At 38.7% G+C, this 16,959-nt stretch overlaps 1 long non-coding RNA gene across 5 annotated transcripts in view; it reads right to left on the reverse strand.

The window, feature by feature from the left end:
* Positions 1–4,072: 4,072 nt before the first annotated feature.
* The window catches only part of LOC118972757 (uncharacterized), a 133,382-nt gene continuing 120,495 nt past the window's right edge, over positions 4,073–16,959 (reverse strand). For 4 of the 5 annotated variants that reach the window (XR_012127685.1, XR_012127684.1, XR_005061836.2 and 1 more), the window contains 2 exons: positions 10,018–10,151; positions 4,073–6,566 (listed from right to left, as the gene is read on the reverse strand). This is a non-coding gene — a long non-coding RNA (uncharacterized lncRNA). Of the gene's footprint in view, positions 6,567–6,713; positions 7,099–10,017; positions 10,152–16,959 lie in introns of those variants that run through there. The other variant, XR_012127686.1, reaches the window with a different exon arrangement.

The following is a 16,959-nucleotide window of genomic DNA, read 5'->3' on the forward strand; positions in this document are numbered from 1 at the left end:
ACACAGAATTGGCATTTACATTCATAGAATTGTGCATAAATTCAAACTGCCGTAATATGATTACATTGCAGAGTTTTACACCAAAGGCCTTAAGGTAATATCCACTTTAGAACAATGGTTGTCAAACTTTAGTAGGCACAAGAATAATCTGAATGGCTTGTTAAAATATGGATTGTTGGGCCCAGCCCAGGGTTTATGGCTGAGCAATTCTTGGTCAAAGCCTGAGAATGTGCATTCTAACAACCTTTCAGATCACACTGATGCTGCTAGTCTGGAGTACCACATTTTGAGAAACACTGCTTAGAGGAGAATCTGTGGCCAAAGAATGTCTTGCTACAATGTGACTTTTGCTTGGAGGGGAGAACAATCCTGGAGATACCTTACCAAGTAAGGATCTCATAGAGAAATTAGACCTTCAGGTCCTGGCAAGTTACAAGCAGAAATAAGATTTATCCTATGCTTGAGTTGTGGTGATACTAAGCACCTTGCCTCCTGACCTCATCTGGCCCAGGATTTCTGCTTTTACTAAGTGCCACAGGTCCCTCTTGAGAGTCGTCAAATATTTGTGCCTATCTCCCTGCACTAGGTTATCAGTCTGTCCCTGGGACTGTAATCGGTGGTTTCCAATATTCCCCACCATCTCTGGAAATTCTTATTTAGGCCAAGGACAGTGTGGGTAAAATTGCAATATTTCCAGAATCTCTTGCCTGGCCTTAGTGCATCTCCATATCGATAGGTGTTTCCAAGGGGTGGAGAAAAGTAGTCCAACTCCATATCAACAGGTGATTACAAGGGGTAGCAAGGGCATATCTGGACCAGAGAGGTTGGGTGGGGTCCTTTTGCAGCTGGGTCCCGAGATGTGGGTGAGCAGAAGCAGACAGCTGCTTGTAGGCAATAAACAGATTTCTCCCACTTTATTTCTCCCTTTGCCTGATTTCGGCTTCAAAGGTTATTTGCCCCAGGGGGGTGGGGGGGACATATTGCCCAACCCCACTCCCTCCCCACCAGAGTTACAGACAGTCAATCTAAAGAGAGCTCTTTAACATGGATTAATCTTAGACTGAATTAGCTCAACACAGAAAATCAGAACAGGTCAGTATCAGATCTTACAGTGGGTGAGAAAAAGTAATGAATATGCTCTGTGAAACAATTTTTCTCTTGAATCAATCACCTTAGAAGAAGGTTTAAGGTAGTAAAAACAGATTTTTTTCAGGATGACATAAAATATCTCCTATTTTCCAAACATTTCTGCTTTATATTTAAAAAATAGAGATCAAAATAGTGAGTCTCCTTGGAATAAAAAGCATACATTCATAATTTTTTGTTTGGAAAGTCACAAATAGTCAAAGATGTTATTACAGTATTTTTTTTTTCTTTTTTACTCTAAGCATTTAGCCTCTACAGCCAGGAGATTGCTTGAACAAATTGTACCATTACCTACACATGTGAGAAATGCATTCAAGGACTAATTATATTGGCTTTGGGACAAAATGAAACAATCAGTAATTCTTAGAACTTGCTCAGTCTTCACCACCGTTCTTATCTTGGAAGACACCTCAGGATAATGTTTATTTTTCTTTTGTTATTACCTGGCACCTTTGTTCTGCCTTTCATGGTCGAAGTTGTATTTGCCAAGATTAAAATTCACTTGATCTTTAGGCCTTTTATAATGTTGGTTAAAAAAAGTAACTTCCTGTTTCCTATCAATAAAAGTTAACAAGGCTACTGAGGCAGATACCCATGGGTTTAATTTCCTTTCAAAAATAAATATTGGTTTAAATCTTAGATGAGAAATGGTCAGGCGTAATGCATTCATTACCCGGGACTTCCATGCCACCTGATGAACCACCCCCACCCACCGCCCCCCCCCCCACCCCCCACCCCCCCCGCCACATCTCCCTGTGCCCTGTTCACTCCCCTGACAAACAGATCACCTCCTAAACAAAGAGAAGCATGTTTGATGCTTTCACAAAGAATCTGAAATATGTCACTGGTCTTTTAATGGGGAATGAACTCTTGTGGCCAAAAGAGACCACTGAGTATACAATAGACGGATTTAAATGCTATCCATTTTACAAAGGCAGGACAGGGTCCCCTTGAGAAGGAGTTGTTGATCTTGACATCAAAAAATAAGTTACAATGCTTAGCATTGCAACTCAACGGACTGTATAAAGCTAATCTTTGAGCTAACCATAGAATGGATTTTTAAATAAGAACTATTTCTCATTTTGGGGAAAATACCATCCAGAAGACACAGAAAATCCCCTAAGTTACTATAGCAACCTGGACTGCATTCTTCAATATTGGGTTTAGGATTATTAAATCGAAGTTATATTTTCTGTTTCACTCCCAACCACGTACTCTCTTATTCAGATGTTATCCTGTAGATGTTTAGGAAAAATCAAAAGCCTGAAATGAAAATTAATCAGGAAGATTTTTCTTTTGAAAAATGCACAGTACCGTATCTGTCCTTATATTTCCACTCTCAGTCTACAGTATCCAGTCACTTCCCAAGCCCAGTTCACACAGATATAGAAAAAAAACCTTTGATCTTCCCCTCCTTGTGCCCCAACCAGTTTACCTAAGCCTGTTGAGGTGTAGAGCAAAGAATTCAGAATTGAGAGGACCATATTCAGGCCCTGGCTCTGCTACCCACCAGCTGGGTGACTTGGCCCAAGTTTGCTGTGTTGGAAAGAACAAATAAAATGATGTTTACATACTGTTCGTATTAATAGAAAGTGTTATATATACATATTATTATTGCTACCAACTCTTTCCTTGAATAAGAGATTGTACCTCTGTTAGAGGAGGTCATTGAGAGGACATGGCCGCCAGCTGACCACTGAGAAGGACCTGGGGAATTGGAGGCTCCTCCCTTCTTCCCCTATTCTTGGAATGTATGTTGCTGCTCACCATGCTCACAATAGGAGCTGTTTCAATCATACCACCTTGAGAGAATTTGAGACTGTCTGGCCTGAACATGTGACTGAACCCAGTTTAGGCCTCTATATCAACTTCTAAGATTCTGACAGTTGGGTGTGGAGATCTACTCATCTGGCAGTCACCTAAGACAAGCTTTGTATGTAAGTTCCCTTGCTCATGAAACCTGTCACCTACCAATCCAGAGTGGCTCCCCTCTTTCTTCAGTCTCTCCTTGCCTGCTGTGTACGGCAGCACCCTCTGATGGAGACCACCGCATCTACAGCCTTTGGAGCCATGATCAAGTAAGAAGCATTGCAACATTTGTTTTTACTGGTAAGGAAACTGAGACATCAAGATTTAAGTCACCTATCACGGTCATCCAGCTAGAATTAGAACCTTCATGTGTCCCCCTACACCACTTTTCTGAACTCTCTCCTGGCTAACTCTGGTTTCATGGAAGGAGGAAGGAATATAGAGGAGGAAGGAATGACTTCATAGAATAAGAACAAGGCTGTATGTGGAAGGACAATAGAACATAACCAACAACCCAGGGTTACAGGTGCTATAGAGGCTGAGAACACCCAGGTACCTCAGGCCTAATGAAGAGAAAAGAAATTTGAACTGGAATATGGTGGGGTAAAGAGAATGATTATGTTTGAAATATTAAGATAGGACACAGAAGACAAATTGGAAATGCTGTAATCAACAAAATGTGTGTCTGGAGGAAATCAGCTTGGAAGGAAGCAGAAATAATGGAATCTTTCAATAACATCAAAAGCAAATTTGATATTTTGAATACACATACCACATGTTTACTTTAGGAATCAAGCAGGTAGGCAAATTTGCTAAATTCCCTTCTCTGGTAAACTGACCCTCTGAATCAGAAGATTTTGTTACATAATATGTGAGAGGAAGTAACTTTCTTACAGCAAGTTCAGGCAAATGAAATAGACCCTAATTCTTGATTTCTACCCTTGGGGACTTGACAACCCTTGTGGCATACCTGCTCCTCCACTTTGGGAACTTGGGCAAGTTTCTTAACCTCTCTGGGCTTCTACTTTCTCATCTACAAAATGGGAATAATAATAAGCCTTTGCAGAGTTTATACAAGTATTCAATAAAATTATACTGCCAAGCAGAGTGTCTGATGTAAAGCAGAAATGCTGGTGTGCTTCAGAAATGCTAGGTCCCTTTCCAAACTGATGAAAGAAATGATTGTAGAGAAAAAAAAAAATCCAAGCTCACATTCTTAGACTCTTAGACCAAAACTTTTCAAAGCTGTTTCAGTTTATTATAAGCAAATCAAAAAGGATGGCAAATTTTTAATATAATCTGTTGTCTACAACATAACAAAAGTATATTAAGCATCTTGAATATCATCTCTTTGGATTCTCACCACAAACTTGTAAAGTTGATATTATCCCTATTTGAGGTGAGAAAAGTGAGACGCAGACAGGCTAAGTAATGATAGGTTACCAGGGGTAAAGTGGGATTTCAACCCAGGTCTGAACAAAGAAGGCCACATGAGCACTTTCTTATCTTTACCTTATGTTACAAGTCTAACTGGATATAATGTATGAAACTTTTCTCTTGACAGAACAGGATGTAAACAACTTATTTATACTTTTACACAGACACTTTCAGCCAGTTCTTTCAAAAGCCAGTTTCAACTTAGAGGAATTGTCTCTTGAGCTTGAGCTGCTTGCATCAGGCTGTGACAATAGAACTTTGCAACTGAATTTCAGCTTCTACTTTTAGCTAGATTTTTTTTTCCCTGGATGGATGTGAGATCATTATGAAGGGATCAATACCAAAGATTTTTGTCCATGTTCCACTGCTGTGGCTTCAATAAGCAATGTAAATGAGGGGAATGGTGTGGGGGCTATTCACTCACTCACACAGATGCACTGTTACACAGACACACAACCTCACAAAGACACACTTTGCCATGGTTCACTTGGAAAAATCCAAATGAAGAAGGTGGATGAATAATAAAGCAAAAGAGAAAAGGGAGCTAATTTAGGGATAATGAGTACTAGACTGCCTCAGTAAAGAACAACCATGTGTCATTAGGTGGCAAACTTAGCCTTGGGGCAAGATTACACTTTGCAGCCCTGCTCCAATTACCTATTTTTAAGCATAAGTGAAGGGGAAATATAAAAAGAGGGGGAAAAAATACTTATTCTCCCTAAACTCTAGTAACATTCAGAGAGAATTTACAGTTTCTCTCACAGAGACTCTTTTTACAGTTGTAACAGGAAAACGTCAGAATCCACCATGCCCACGTGAAACCATGCACTCAGCCAGCAGGTGGAACCGCATTTCTTCCACTGCTCAAAAAACAAACTAAAGAGCAATGAAAGTGTGCCCACATATTTGCCTCTTGCCTCAACATCTGGGAATCTGGGTAGCCTTTAAACAAAGCAGCAAGCCTCCATCTGAGGTGACCTGTTCGCTGCATGGGTCAGTTCATGAGAATGTGGCTCTTTTGCCACTAGGACTAATGACAGGGCAGGAAAGGCGGCTGATGAGAAAGCCTTGAGCCTTGGACAATGCAGACAAAAGCCTGGTTAAGGAGCACTTCCAAAGTCATTCCTTCCTCAACCCACCAGCAACCACTAGTATAAAGGTAGGGGTGGGGTGAAAGGATAAAGATGATCAAGGAAAGGGAACCATGATAAGAGGTTTATCTCTGAATAACTCAAACTTTTCCCTTCCCAGATATCAACTCTATTACAACAGATTGCCTTATCTAATCCCAACCCAATTTGGGTAATTGTTGGCTTTTACAAAGGGAAGCAGGATATATTCTTTTCACAGTTGCCTGCTTTTCTCAAGTGTCCAGCTTCCTAAAATCCCCTTTAATAAGGATTACTCGCATGTAAATCAGCTTCCTTTTTTGATGCCATAACAACAGTGTTCCTTGTAATCTGGCCAAATACAGGCTATTCTAAAAACCATGTAGCTAACAGGTGTGTACTTCCTGCCCCCAGGTGAAATTGGCAGCTGCCCCTCAGATTCCAAATATGTATAAGCATTTCCTCCAGGGAGGGTCAGGACTCATTTCCTTTCCCTCACGCTGTTTCCCATAGGGAAAGCAGTGTGACAGGGACAATCTTTCAGATGTCCTGGATACGTTCATCTACGACTTCCGGAGAAGGGGTGAGATGAAATCATCTTTGACTTCATCATATTAATGTATTTGTCAGCCTCAAATTGGGAAAAAACTTAATTTATTTTCTATTCAGATACAGGTTATAATTTCAACTTACTCACTAGGTAAGAATGTGGGATAATTTGTGAAAACTCTCTAGGCCTCTTTTACCTTAGCGCTGAAATGGGGACAAGCAAAACTGTATCAACCTAAACCTTAAACTTAGGTAATTAAATAATTCAAGTGCTAAGTGGACATAAAAGACACAAATCAAACACTAAACTATTTCCCTAATAGAAATAATTCTGAAGCCAAGACAGTGGCTAATTACTAAATTACAGATTCTCACAAGACAGTATGACCAAGACGTGCAGATAAAGGGAAGAGCAAACACACATCTCCACACTAAGGAAAGGGAGGGAAGATGGTGTGTGCAGAGTGTTTATCACTGGAGAAAAGGGGTGTTGTCTCTTTTCATTCGAGGCCATATCTGAAAGGAAATAAGAGAGACTGAAATTATATTTGTTAACTAACAATTTTAAAAACAAAGTAGAAATATATTCTGCTATATCCAATTATACAAAATTAACTGACGCAAATATAGAATGACATGCTTCATTCATTCTAAAATATCAGCATTGTTTTATTACAAAATAAAAAGAGCCAGAAAAAATTGCTGGGTTATGATTAGCATTTTTCACTCTAGATACAGTATTCTTTTATATTGTATTTAATCACTAATAACATCCTCACATAATTCCTATAAATCTACTGCTTATTTTAAAAATTTCAAATGCTTTGCTTTATTACCAGTCTCTCCACTCCCAGACTATTAAAACAACATTCAACTTAAATACTCTCACTGGGAAAAAAACCTTCCCAAGAGTATAGAGTACACATTTTACACAGCTCACAAAATTTAAAAAGCAGGCAGTGATAATGACTACCGATAATGCTTTAAAACAAAGGAATTGGTACACAATGTTCTCCGTCTTCCCAAGAGCAAAATGATGGCTGTGTGCCTGCAAGACAAACCGAGATCAGCTGAATATGCATAGAGATTTAGACCATGTGTCATAAGACATACATGGATCCAAAAATCCTATTGTAAACACAGGGATCAATCTGAACACATTTCTAAAAGCAGAATCTATTCTCTCTGAGGCTTAAGTCACTTACTGGGAGTTAGGTGGGTGTTTAAGAAATCATATTCAGGTCTTTTAAACATATAAATGCCCAGAGGTATTATGGTGATTCAGGCTGGCTATTTAGTCTTTGAGAGGAAAGAAGCAGCAAAAACAGAAGCATTGATCAAATGTCGACTATATTTATCAAATGTCGACTATGTGCCATATGCTTTCATTTGCTCATCACGTTGATCTTCACGACACCCCTTCTGTGGGGACGTTATTAATCCCAGTTTGACAGCTGGAGAAACCAAGTCTCAATGAGGTCAGTAACTTGCCCAGGGTTGCACAGAGTTTGTGGCAGAGCTGTGCCTCAGACTCATGTTTGCCTCTCCTCAGAATCTGTGCCGTTTCTACTACAGGACTCCATTACATTCAAAATTGCTAACTGCCTGTTTTTCACATTTAACTTTGTTGTTTTCTGACCTCTGTTCTTCTGCTTGGAAGTTACTGACACTACCCAAATTTCATTTCCATTCAATTTATCATTAACAAAGGCACAATAAGCAATTTACACCTAAATATATACCAAAACTTTAATTCCTAGTAGGTTGTGCTGTTAAAAATCCTGTGTTACAAGATGTTTTCACACAAACTACCACATTTTTACTTCACTACAGAAAAAGAGGTTATGAGATGCAAAGTGCCTCTCCCAGAATAGCAGGAAAAGTATGTAGTACAAAGGGAATGGACCGGTATGCTGATCACTTCACAAAGGTGGGTTTTCCTCTTCCTAATAACCATGCAGGTAGTAATCTCTATACTATTGTATAAACAAATAATAGAGGCTCAGAGTGTCATAAGCAGTTAGAAGGGTCAGTATTCGACTCCTCATACGTCTTTCTTCAGTATCTTTTTCTCTTATGTCATGTTACCCTGCCTTTAGGCCATGTTTAACCCGAAAGAAATACACAAAAGGAAAAAGAATGACAGTATCTAGAAAATATTTTAGACTTTTAAGACTAATCTCAAAAGATGCCTCTTCTCTCAGAACTTCTCTGGTTCTCCCTCTCTACCCCTTCTGTGTTGACTATGTGTGCCATACACCCGCTACTGCATGCTGCAGGGGCCACAAAAATAAATAGAACGTTGTTCCTGCCCTCAAGGAGCTTACAGTCTAGGAAGAAGGGAAAAGATTACAATCAAATTGACTCTAAGACTCAGAGCATACGTCCAAATAAATAGAGTGAATTAAAATATAAATGCAAACTGAAAACATAAGCTAGCAAAAATCTGACTGACTAATCCTAAAATAAGGAGGGATTCTATGGGCTTAAAACAACAGAGGGACGCACAGAGGGAAAAAGTACAATTGCTCTGATGTCTTTCTTTTCATGATATAGGTTATTTATATACATTTGTGAATTCCCTCTCCATAATCCTTGCAAAGTTTTTCTCCTTGTTTTTTTTCCTGCTGATTTTTACAAGATCTTAATATTTTAATTACATGCACACTTTGTATGTCATATATCTTGGAAATATTTTTCCTGGATGGCCATTTGCTTTTGAACCTTACAAATGGGTTTTTTATTGGATTTTTAATGCTCATATTTAATCTTTTACATTATTCTTTCTTCTTTTTAAATTTTATTTAGAAAGATCCTTCTAATCTTGATATAAAATTATTGTTTCTCATATTTTTAAAGTATTTTTAGAATCTTTTTTTTTCACATTTAAGATTCTAATCAGTCTGAAAGTTAGTTTGGTGTATGTTGGAAGGTAAGAATACAACTGAAATATTTTAAAGCCAATATTCACAACTAGTTCATGAAATGTAGTTTCCCATTGATTTGACTTGCTGTCAGTACTATATGCGAATTCTTATAAATAGTAAACTTTCTTAGCTTTCTAGCTCCACTGGCAACTTCCTCCTCCTTTTCCTTTCTCCTCTACCTCTTCCTCTCCTTCGACTTCTTCTCCCTTTTAAGTATCTCATACTGTTGAAAAGTTTTGAACTATACAGTGATAAAATTACTCCCAATCTTTAGAATGATTCATTAAGGGACAGTATGTAGCTTGAACTGGTGACAAGAAAGCAAGCTAACAGCACTCTGTCTGCCTTAGGGTAGAGGCAATGAAATGGGAAGAGGCAGATAAAGGGGAGATACTTTGTAAAGAGAAGTTGCTTGATGGAGCAATCAACTCGAGGTAGGGCATAAAAGACAAGGGACAGCCAAAATGCCCACACAGACTTTTAATGAAGTTGACCAGGAAGGGCAGTAGTTGTTAATAGGAAATAAGGAAACTTAGAAGAAGAAAAGTGGTAGGACAAAGAGAGAGAATGAGATTTGGAAGGTTGATGATTATTAATCCCACTTTAGAGTCCTGAATGAATAAATCCTAACACTAGCTTGTGACATTGGTGCCATGTCTCCAGGCAAAGTAGCATTCAGGATGCAAAAAAAAAACTTGCTATGCCTATGACCTAACTGGACAACCATCATATTATCAAGGAAAAAAAAAAACTATTCCACATACATCTGAGAAGATGCAGTGTCATTTCACTTCCCTGCGAGAATGGGAAAGATAACAAAAAAAAAAAAAGTGCGTGTTACAGATTTTGAAGTCACAGATATTAGTCTTAGTTTTTCCTTCTTTCTATAAAATACAAAATACTGTGAAACAAACAAACAATGCAGTAACCTGTTCTTAATACCAGTCGGCTTTGGGGAACTAGCTGTTTCTCTTACTAATAAACTACAGTATCCACACAAATTATTTCTCTCCAAAGGTTGCTGAAGCTGCTTAGATTACCAGGACTCTAAGGGACAAGGGGCATCTAGAGCCGTCTTCAGGCTTCCAGACGCTTCACCTCCACCAGTGCTCTCTATTTCCTGGGTCTCTAAGCGAATCCGAAGCTTCAGTGAGGTCTCTCCTTCGTCCAAGAGCTGCAAGGCAAGAGGAAGGATAAAGTGGGATCAGTGGACAACAAGGAGGGATAAAAGCTTGACTCACTAAGGCTTTGGATGAAACTATTATCTCCATTCGGTGAACCAGATGTTAACATTCCATGCTTATTCAGAGAGAGTTCTTTGATTGATTTGACAAAGGTCTTAAGGAATGTAATTCATTAGTATGAGGGCTTTGTCGTGGTTCAGTAACCACTAACCTCTATGCATTGTGTAATCCTGGGCACACCTAAGCAATGGTCCCTGATTTATTACAGTAACATTGTTTTACATTTAAAAGGGAATTGTTTCATTTACACTGACCCATGAATGAAAGTATGCGGTTCTTTTTTTTCCCCCCACCTTTCTTCATCTCCATTCTCTGATATTTCTCTACTCTTGGAAAGTTTCTCTACTCTCATTTCGCATGCTTTCTTCTTTTCTTTCTTACCAATAATTCTCTTGCATTCTCACCATATTTTTTTTTATTTCTGTTGGTTTTCCCTTCCGCTTACTATTTGATTCCTCCTTCTACTTTCCTCAAGACATATGAGAAAGAAGAAAAAAAAATAAAGGAAAAACTATTAGCTAGGAGGCATAGGCCCTAGGTGCCAGCTTTGTTCCTAGGTAACCATATGACATTGAACCAATGCCTTTTCACATTTCTGGGGGCATTAATTGAGGTGATGAGATTTGATCCCTCTCATCTCTAAACCTGTTATTCTGATTCAAACAATGTTTAAAACATCAAGTCAACAAATGTATTCTAATTTTTCTTCACTTGCTATGAATCAATGAATGAGAGCTACATTGTTCAATATGGTGATGACTAGGAACACGCAGTTATATTTAAATTTATATATATAATATATATTTAAATTCAAGGTAATTAAAATGAAATAATTTAAAAAATTTAATTCTTCAGATGCACTGACCACATTTAAAGAGCTCAAAAGCTGCATGTGCCTACTGATTACCACATTGGTTAGTGCAAACAAATAAAGGCATTTACACCATCACAGAAAATTCTCTTGGATGGCACTGAGTTAGAAAAAACTAGTATGTATGAAACACCATGTGAAATATGGACAGAAATTACAATTATTGCCTTCAAAATCTTGCAATTAAGGAAAAAAATGCAAACATATTTGCAGTGTTTGACAAAGGAGCACATTCATGGCTGCGTTAAAAAGGAGGTCAAAATGTAGAATATGGCCTGGACTTCAGTCAGAACCCCCTTATCTGTAAAATGAGGAGACTATACTAGAACATCTCTATATTCACTTCAGGTTTTAACTCACTGAGAGTCTATGATTCTGCTGGTTTTATCAGTTTATATTATCATCTTTAGTCTAGGAAGCTGTTGAGGAAATGGTAGGATTTAAGCTGGGCTGGAAAGATACATGAGGTTGAGCTAAACCAAGAAATGAGGGGAAGGTGTATATGGAGGACAGTGAATTAAGAGGTATCAAAACATGTTTAAGTCAACCAAGAAGTTCCCTGACGCTGAAGATTTTAAGGAAGACTTAGTAACCGTAAGTCAGGAATAGGGCTTCCTGCTTAGGCTGGGAAGTTTAAACTAAAATCCTGTTCAACGCTAAAGTGTTTTAAATTATGAGAGTACAAATTGGAGTATACAGATGTGGTGAGAGTTGAGGATATATGAAAAGCAAGGGGACAGACATTATTTGCTAGGTTATGGTAGTCACATCAAGTAAGTTAGCTTGAATTCTCCTTCCCTAACAAGAGTGGTGGTGAGGGAACCATGGAGAAATGCAACTGGAACAATCCTGAGACGAGAAATTTAAGAGGATCGCTAAAGACTCTCTGCCCTATTGAGGGATACTGTATAAAGATAAAAAGTGCAGTGACTTGGCTACCTGGAATTCTTGCAATATCCTCAAATCAATCTAAACTTCATTTTAGACCGGATTTATTCAGAACCCCTTGAAACAAAGCTCTGGTTGCAAGGATGAAAAAACATGATTAAGTCCTTCCAGAAAGCAGAAACATATACTTTCCCAAGAAGGAGGAATGTGTTCCCTGTCTTCTTAGAAGGATGTTCTTTTAACAAGTCTACCTTCCTGGTGGGAAGGAGTTTCAGAATTCTGTAATCTCATCAAAGGAAGCCAAGGGGCAGAGGCTTTCTCTACAGGGGCAGTTAATTAGCATGTCTTCTTTCCTTTTCTTCCAGGCCCTATTCATTGTTTTCCTGGGGATAGTTTCCAAGCTTTTGAAATTTCCCTTGATCCCTCTCAACCTTCAGTCAGATTTGAGGAAGTGATGATTTCCTCAGGATTCTTTCTTTTAAGTTCATGCTTTTGAATTAAAGGGTTCAGTTAAATCTTAGCACAATTCTCAGTCAGCCTAGTATTTGACATTTTGCAATCTTAGACACTAGTCTGAAATCAGTCTGATGCAGACATTCCCAAATGGTTACCTTCATTAAGCATATTTTGCCTCAGGTCTTAACAAACACTTCTGGATATAAAATAATCTGGTGGTTTGAAGATGTATCAGGAACCTTCAGGACTGAGCACCAAGTACAATAGGCTACAAACCAGCTAAATGGTTCAAAGCTGAAACTCTTCAATTCCAAATAAATAGGGTGAAATAGCAGCTTAGGAGTTTAAGCAAGTTTATTAGAGAGGTATACACTTTTACTCCACAAATTCACAGGTAGGTCCTGATAGTCCTTTTTGTTTTAATTTAGTAAAATAGGGCAGTCCTGACTTTTTTCTTATATTTTCTTTGCATTTCTTCACAGAAAATGGGAGAGCAATGGCTTCTTAGCTAAACACAGATGTGTGCTCAGTAGATGAGTCGCAGCCCTGCTGACCCAGTGCAGTGATTGCTAGGCTGTGGCTTCCCATTCACACACAGCTTGAAGAATCAAACTGAGTGTCTTCTTAGGAGTCATATGACAGAAGCTGCTGGTAGCATGGGTGAAGTAGAAGAGGAACATAGGAGCAGTTTTTTTAATCAAAAGGCTCAGCTTTTTAATATTGAGGTGTTTTTAAAAAGTGGTACTGGACAACAGCCATTTTGATACCACATTCCAGTCAACAGTTGACTCAGCCATCAACTTCTCTAGGCAACAGGAAACGGTTGCCCAGGAGCGTGGGGGTGCAGATTCTGCTCCCACTACAAACAAAACGTGGAATTGTATTGTTTCTGACATGGATTTTCCTGCTACCTACTACAATGTCAGTTATGTTACGACACAGTTAGCCAGGACAGACCAGACATTATGTGGCTTCAAAGGTCTTCTTATTTTGCTTTTCCAGTTCCCTCTTAGGGGAGGTAGTAGCTGAAACCTGAGATGGAAAAATGCTTCTACATTGGTCTTGGTTGGAAGCCTACAGGGACTGCCCACTTAATTACCATCTTTATAACCAGCACTGAGAGAATGTAACACTATCCCAATCACACAATAAATGTTAGCACTAGTCAACTGATAAGGTTTCCCTTCCTTCTTCTTGCAGGTTCCCTAATACTAGAAAGGCATCCTGTTTTGTGTACATTTTCTGAACAAAGCATTTAAGACATATTTAAATACATTTATTTACAAGCTCCAGAAAACAGCTGTTCAGCTCCAAATTATAGATCTTGGAGGGTGCCAGGGAAATACACCCAGAACCATGTAATGATTTCCATAAACAGTTGAATTTATCTCTTGGCAACTTTTCACAGCACCTTCAGCTAACAGGGCACCTATGCATGAAAGAGAAATAATCAGGCACACACCCTTAAGTGACAGGCTTTAGCATGTAACAAGAAAGGCAGACTTTTTTTCTCCCTACTCCCTGCTACCTACCAAATCCTCATCCCCAATGCCATTTGAGAAATCTATCAAATTCAAAAAATCTCAATTCTTACAGAGACTCTTATTTTCACCTCTGGATAAAGGTTTTCTCCTGTGACTCTTTGAAGATTCACTCCCAAAGCATTAGGGGCTTGTGGGGCAATAACACCATGCTATTCTCTTGCTTATTCAAATGAAAGATGTGGTCTCCTAAGAGTACTTCCCAGCACTGTATGGAAGTGGCCAATAGCACCTTCTGGATTTAAAAATGTACTGAAGTTTGTACATGTCAGTAGCCATTATGTCCAGGGTGTGTTGGAGAGAATCGGTGGTTAGGCCAGGACCCTCTGAGCTCCAGTGGTGGCCTTGTTTCCTAGGGAACACCCAATTTCAAGCTGGACAAGTAGCTCACCAATCATTCTGATTCTGAATTTAATATAGAAAGGCAACTGAGAATGCCACCCCAAGATATGACTGTCGGAGTTCAGGACGTGCCCCCCCGCCAAAAAAAAAATATATAATTTTGGTATATTATTTTGAGCTGTAAGTGCTTGAAAAGCAGCAAATACAGGGATGGGGGGTATCTGCAAACTCCCCTTAACTAAAGACAATTCCTCCAAAAGAGATTCAATAGTTATAAATTCCGTCCCTGGGAGTGTCATCAGCTTCTCACGGGAGACACTAGAAGTCGCTGCCACACCCAGATAAATTTTGTCACAAGCTATCATACCTCCTACCTATTATTTTAAGGTCCCATTCTTCTACGGTTCATCCTTCCTAAAAATCATTTACTCTCCTCTAAGAGGCCTATACCTGCTCCCCACCTCACCCTTTTCCCTATCAAGATGATATTTAAACCTGAATTCTAAGCCAACTCAGGGGGTTATGCATTTTTCCCTGCTTATCTCCCATATATACAGGGGGTGCACATAATAATAAACTTCTGTTTGTTTTTCTCTTGTTAATCTGTCTTTTATTACAAGGCCTCAGATAAGAACTCAGACTGTTGGGAGAAAATTCTTTTTTCCTCCACTACAGCTGACACATAATTCACAGAAGAGTTTTTCTACTTGAGTGGAACTTATCACACTAGGAGTATCAAATGACCCCCAAATGTTAGACAAGTGCTATGGCAATAAATATGAGGTGTTTCATCACCCAAATTAGCACTGATGCCAGTGAGTGACAGGGCATAACAAAGATGGGACTGCATGGAGCTGGTATCCCGTTGACCTGTGCTCACTTGGTTAGGAAGAAGAGTCAGTCTTTAGAATACTCAGGATTTTTCCTGAAAATCTGTGAATTATCTTGAATGCACATTTTCTTCCACCAAAACCCTAGAACGAGTACTGGCCATTTGGAAAACAAAAAAAAGTATCTTCCCACCTCCCATTTGATAGCCCTGAGAAATGCTATAATGACCATCTTACTAATAAAACAGGCATTAGCAGATGTTTGGGCCTTATGTACAGTGTGGTTCGGCAAACATAAATCCCAGCCAGGATACAATTTAGCTAAAAGGGGATTGTCTCAGCACCCATGCCAGTCTCTCCAGTGTTTTCATCATAACCCGGTGAGGCAGGGATATTATCCAGTTTTCTTGGATAAGGAGCTAACACATATAAAGATGAAGTGATGAGCCTAAGTTTGCACATCTAAGTCTCAAAGCTCGGTGTGCTTTCCCTGCTTAGTACCATTTCCACTACCCCACAAAAGCATCAGTATACTATACTTGAAGATTGTACCTAACACCTGAAAAATACATGATAAATAACCAGCACATGGTATTGCATATACACTTAATGTTAAAGTTTCTTATTCTTTCTCTAGGAAACTACTCCATTTACCTACCTGCTTTGATGCTTTTTTAATATGACTTACTCATTACATCAAATTTTAGATGGTAAACAGGAAATTATTCTATGTAAAGTTGTTTTCCTTATTCCTAATAAATATTAAGCCCTAATCAATATGTGATTTTCTTAATATATATTATTCCTGTGCTTTAACACTATGCTTACATACATGTGAATGGGCTCAGAGAGCTTACATGACTTCCCATAATAAACAGTGGAATACAAAATTAGGTCTACCAAACGTTTAAGGGACTGTATGTACTTACACCTCACAAGTTTCTGTGGCTGTAAAAAGTGATTCCATTGTTTATAACAATGAAATTAGGAAAGGAAATGTGTTTGAGTAGGTAAAATTATGAGTTTCATTTAGGTGTGCTTATTTGAAGGAGGTGGTTAGTCAATCTAATAGAAATGTCTGATAGGGCATTAGGAAGCCCTGGGAGAGACATCTTTGGGACACATCCTGGATGAAGCACAAGCTTTAAGATGGTATTCATTTTTAATGCACAAATTTTATTGAAAATAAAGAAGGCTGAAACAGAGACTTGGAGAATATCCAAAGTTAGTGAAATGTTAGGAAAAGAAAAATCATTTCCTGAGTGCCTACTATCTGCCATATATTGCCTTCTATGCCCATTCTCATTCATGACTATCAAACAGGGATACTTCTGCTCCCCTGTCAAGGGACATTTGTCAATGTCTACATACATTTTTGTCACAAATAGGCTAGTGTCACTGGAATCTGGGCAGAAGCCAGGGTTGGTGCTAAACACTTTACAGTGTACAAGACGCCTCAACAACAAAGAATTACCTGGTCCAAAACGTCAGTAGTACTAAAGCTGAGACATCTTGCTTCTACCTATCCAAAAATAAAAAAAGAATGAATAAAAGGGTAACATTCATTTGGCATTTGGGGACAAGTTGTCACAACAAGGAAGAACCTTTTGGGAAGAATGGCTTCAGGATAAGCAAGCAACATTTTCTACTACAGAGTTATATTTTCTGTTATAGAGTATAAGGAGAGCTTTCCCTAAGAAGTTACAAAGGGTAGTGAATAGTGTTAAATAAAAAGAATTTGCATAGAAAGAAGTAATGTTTGATTGGTTTGGTGGGATGACAGGTAACAGAGAGAGGGAAAGCAATAAGA

This window comes from Manis javanica, chromosome 2 (assembly GCF_040802235.1).
Source record: "Manis javanica isolate MJ-LG chromosome 2, MJ_LKY, whole genome shotgun sequence".
NCBI lineage: Eukaryota > Metazoa > Chordata > Mammalia > Pholidota > Manidae > Manis > Manis javanica.